The sequence below is a fragment of the Penicillium malachiteum genome, assembly GCF_028827825.1.
Source record: "Penicillium malachiteum strain IBT 17515 chromosome Unknown utg000001l:1.0-8184562.0:1.0-8186909.0, whole genome shotgun sequence".
NCBI lineage: Eukaryota > Fungi > Ascomycota > Eurotiomycetes > Eurotiales > Aspergillaceae > Penicillium > Penicillium malachiteum.
The window spans coordinates 4,597,805-4,603,200 of NW_026643094.1; positions in this window are offsets into that span (position 1 = coordinate 4,597,805).

Sequence of the window (5,396 nt, forward strand, 5' to 3'; positions counted from 1 at the left end):
TTTAACCCAACACCAATAAATTCAGTTATAAATACGATTTTTACATACATTAATTCGATGTCCAACCTCTCGACACCCACTACACCTAGGCTGAGCCCTAGGGGCTGGCTGATTCGGCTGAACAGGCAGTTCAACCTGGGTGTGTGATTCAACCACAGGTGGTTCCACTGGCAAATCCAGCTGTGTAAGTAGCTGTAGGCCTTCTTCAACAGTCAAACCCTGTTCACATGGTATCTGTCTAGCGGATCGACTGCGCTTCTGTCGTTTCTTCTCGTTCGCTGCGCGTAAATTGGCGTTTTCTTGAGCTAGTAGCGCAGTGTTATGTAGTGCTATCGAATGCCCTTTGATGATTTGATCTAGCATCAATTTTGACGGGCTTAGAGGGCTGTTTGATCGCTGTTTTAGAAGATCTTTAAGTATTGAAGCTTGCTTCTGAAGCTGAACCACAGTTCTAGGTGTTTTAGGTGAAAATTGACTAGATCTGCTGCTTGGTCGGCTACCTGGTGGTGTAGGTGTTCGAAGAGAAATATTCAATTTGGAGAGAACTCTTTCTGCATCAATTGGAACTAATCCAGTAGCTAAAAAGCTATTTTGGATAGTATTCCGCCGAAATGCCTCAGCCCGTGCACGTTAGAAATCAGCTAAGAAATCAAGCTTGTCGATATGGTTATAGCCTGTACGTGCAAGATCACTTATAAAGCGACCATAGGTAATTTTCAACATAGAAAAACAGCCAACATCTAGGGGCTGTAAAAGGTGTGAAGAATGTGGTGGCATACAGAGTGGAATAATACCATTCTCTGAGCAGATTCGGTCAAATTCGGGTGTAATATGGCTTCCATGGCCATCAAGAATCAATAGCCGAAAACGGCCACGGACACGTGAATTTGTTGATGGGATGAATAGCTTTTTTAGCCAACGTAGACCAATCTCATCAGTAGTCCAGCCATTAGCTGAGACTTCAAATCGCCAGTCAGATGGTAGATTATCAAACCAGCTTGCTACTGCAACCTTGCCTTTAATCACACATGGTGGTAATGAATAGCCATCTGCACAGATTGATTCAATTACAGTAACCCATTCACGGTTTCCAGGCTGTAGAATAGATTGCTGACCGTAGTATTCCTGCCGAGTAACAACTATCTGTGTTGAAATAAGGCCCATTGCAAAGCCTGTCTCATCAAAGTTGTAGATATCTTCGGGTTGGATCCCGTTCTCATCGATAACTTGTTGTACAGTTGTAAACCATGCTTGAATTGATTTAGGGTCTTCATTTAGGGCACGTTGGTAGTCATATCGTCTAGAGACACATGTTTGAATCTCATCACGTCGATTGATAAAGGTTGATGGCCAATTCTTGCCGACTGTAGGTGGGGGGTGGCTACCACGCGCAGCGAGTAGAATATTGGCCATATCTCGTACAGTAGATGGCCTAGGAGCTGCGCCACGTGTATCCATAGATATTATCTATTCAGTAAGCGAATCTTCCTCAAGCTGTGTCAATTTATAGCTAGGTAGGCGTTGATCAACACGTGCTTGTACCTCATTTACGCGGTCGGCTAGCGTTGTATGGGGTATATTGTAGAGCTTCGCTGCTGCACGGAGAGTGGTGATACGGCAATTTTTTAAATATTCCAGTGCCAATAGGATCTTGCCCTCTTGGTTGATCAATTTCTGCCGAGATTCAGAGCGAATTGGTGGCATGGTAGATGTTTGAAGTAGGTAGGTAGGTAGATGGACGTGATTTTTGATGGGGTGTACGGCAAGACCGGGAATTACGTTATTATAAAGTCTTTTATATATAGTTTTAAATGTTATTTCTAAACTATAATATTTTAGTTTTAATAATAATCTTTAATAATCTATAATATGTATAGAAATATATTAGAAAGATTTTGATAATATCCTCTATAATGATAAGGATTATTTCAATTAGGATTATTCCTTTTATAACCTAATCTATAATTACTAAAACATTTATACTACTATCTTTTTTTACTAATAGTAATCTCATAATAAAATCTATAAAGACCTTTATCTAAATATAATTCAAGATTAATAGTAGTTATAATTGTTTATATTGTATATCTGTTTAGGTTATTATATGTCTATATATAATATAGTTTTTTATGAAGTATTATATATCTTATATTAAATTAGATTAAAAAAATATTATAATAAAATTATAAAAATTTTAAACTAATCTTATATATAATAATTTACTCTTAGAGATTCAAATATATTTCTACAAATATAATAATTCCTATTTATCTAATTTACATTCTATAAGATTAATCTTAATATTAATATTATTTAATAATTTGCAACTATTCTTATATATAACTTTCATAATTCTGTAATATATCTTATTTTTTTATTCTATTTTATTTTATCCTATTTAAAGATCTTTTTTAAATATCTATCTTAAGATTAGAAAATTAATTATATAAATATTATTGTCACAGACTGAATCCCTGAAAGAGTACAGGCCTTGCCTGTACAAAGCTCAACCATCCACGTGACCCATAACATTCCTCCTCTTCCTTGACGAATCGTGCCCGAAGTCTACTTCTTCTCTTTAATCTTCTTTTTGTACACAGTTCGTGATCCGAGTAGATTAAATTAAATCCGCTTCTGCCCTTCACAATTATCTATTATAATTTTTCAAATTTATATATATATATATATATATATATATAGATCTTATTATATCTCTTTTAATATAAAAGAAATATAATTTCTTAGATAGTTATTAATAATATCTTAGAATATCTCTTATATTTTTATAAAATAATAAAGATTCTTATAATTAATTTTAATTAAAAAAAAGGAAATATTTTTAATTTAATTTGTTATTCCTTGAGTATTTATATTATAATAAATAGTTTATTATTATAGATTTTCTAGTTAATCTTAATAAATAAGAACTTTTATAAAATATATATAAAATATAACTATTTATTATTTTATTATCATAATAATATGATATACATAAAGGGCTTTATAAAGACTAAAATAGAATGATATAGACTGATATATAGTTTATTTTTATACTTAGAGAAGAAAAAGCTATATATATGATTAGGGAGCTATATATCCTTCTATAGGCCTCTCTCTATGTATAAAATTAAGTAAAGAATTATATTTAGAAAATCAATTTTAAGATATTAGTTTTTATAATATATTTAGTATCTAATTTTCTATACTCCTTTTATATTATTTTTATATAAAGAGAAAGGAAGAACTTATATAGATAATAAGGTAATAAATATACTTAGAAGATCTCTATATATATTTATTAAACCCCTTAGAGATAGTTTAAGATTATTTAAAAAAATTAATAATCTTATATTATAATAAATATCCTAGGATATAGAGTCTATAATAAGTTACAGTAATCTATAGGGCTTAAGATTAAAGAAGATATAAAAAGTCTCATGGGATTAATTATCTTTCTATTTTAATCTATCTTTATTTATTAACTGAGAATTAAAAAAGTTTTATTTTAATAAGATATAATTGATAGAAAGGGATATTACTATAAACTATATTATTAATAAAACATAAATAAGGAATTTAAAAGTAGTATAAGAAAAAATATAATTAATACATAGGCTTAGTAATATCTATAAAATATTAACGTGACTCACGGTCTCCTGGGTGACACTACCGGTCGGGCGGCCTCATCAAAAATCCCTCTTTATAATAAAATATGTTTATTAACCACAACAAAAAATGCCTCCCTAACGCTCCGATCGAAAAAAAGTTGATAGAGCAGGAGGGCCGTCTTTTATTAGCTATGAAAGCTATAAAAGATGGTGAATATCTCTCTGCTGCAGCTGCTGCACGATCATTTGATTTACCTGTCTTAACTTTAAAGTATTGGCTTAATGGGCGTGAATCTTTGGCTGAGAAGAGACTAACTGGCCATATTTTTACTAAAATTAAAGAGCAATCAATAGAAGACTGGCTACTTGATATAGATGCTAGAGATGCTGCTCTCACGATACCTATGTTACGTGATATGGCCAATCTCCTATAAAGTGCCCAGAAAGATACCCCCTTGACTATTGGCGTCAATTAGCCTACTTAATTTATCCAACAATGCCCAAATCTCTCTATCCGACTTTTACGTAAATATAATTATCAGAGAGCTCTTTCAGAAGATCCTAGAATCATTAAACCATGATTTGATTTGGTTTAAAAGACTATTAAAAAGTGGGGTATTGTTTTAGATAATATCTTTAACATTAATAAGAGTGGTTTTGCTATAGATATTAGTATAATATAAAAAATTATTACTTTCATAGAATACTATAGGAAAAGAGTTCTTTTATAAGCTAGAAATTGAGAGTGAGTAACTATAATTAAGTATATTTAAGCTTTTGGAAGTATTATATCTCCGCTTTTTATTTTTAAGGGAAAAAAGTTTCTAGAGTATCTATGTCTTTATCTCCTTTTAAACCAAAAAGGAACTTATCTAACTATAAGTAAAAATAGCTGGACTACTAATATAATTGGTTTATAGTAATTAAAATATTATTTTATCCTAAATATTAGGATAAGAGTAGGAAAGTATTAATTACTAATCCTTGATGATTATAGGAGTTATTTAACCCCTGAATTTAACTAAGTTTATAAAGAAAACTAGATTATTATAATCTATATATCTCTATATACTTCTTATCTTTTATACTATAGCCTTTGGATATAGGTTATTTTTTAGTTTTGAAGAAGCTTTATAGAGGAGCTGTTTTAACTTTAAAATAGAATAGAGTTAACTCTATTAATAAGGAAGATTTCCTTAAACTTATTATAGATATAAGAATAGGTACTTTTAAGACTTCTAACATATAGAATAGCTTTTTAGCTACTAGATTAGTACTATTTGATATTAATAAGATCTTAGAAAAGCTAAATATACACCTAGATTCTCTTTCTCTAATAGAGATCCTCTCTTAGCGACTATCTTCTTCTAGTAGTAATAGTGATCTAAATACTCTTTGGACTCTCTTAAAATTCACAAAATCATAATCTCGGATTAAAAAAGGTCTAGAATCCTCTTCTTTAATCCTTTCTTTATTAATAAAAAGGGAGATAAAGAAGTTGTACAATATAACTATCAAAGTGGTCCACCACCATATTTTTCTCCAGAATTACTATACCCAATTAGAGGCTACCAATAAGAAACAGACCAAAAAGAGAGCGACCATACCTAAGTTTATCACCCAGAGAGGCATCTTCGGGGGTCTAGAGGGTGGTAAAGATGATATGGTCTATAAGGATGAAGATGAAAGCAAAGATATATATTTGCCAGAGGTATCTACAAAAGCGGTTATTAAGCCTACTTTACCTTCTATGCCTATAGTTCGGCGGCAGGTGATATACTCTGGGTA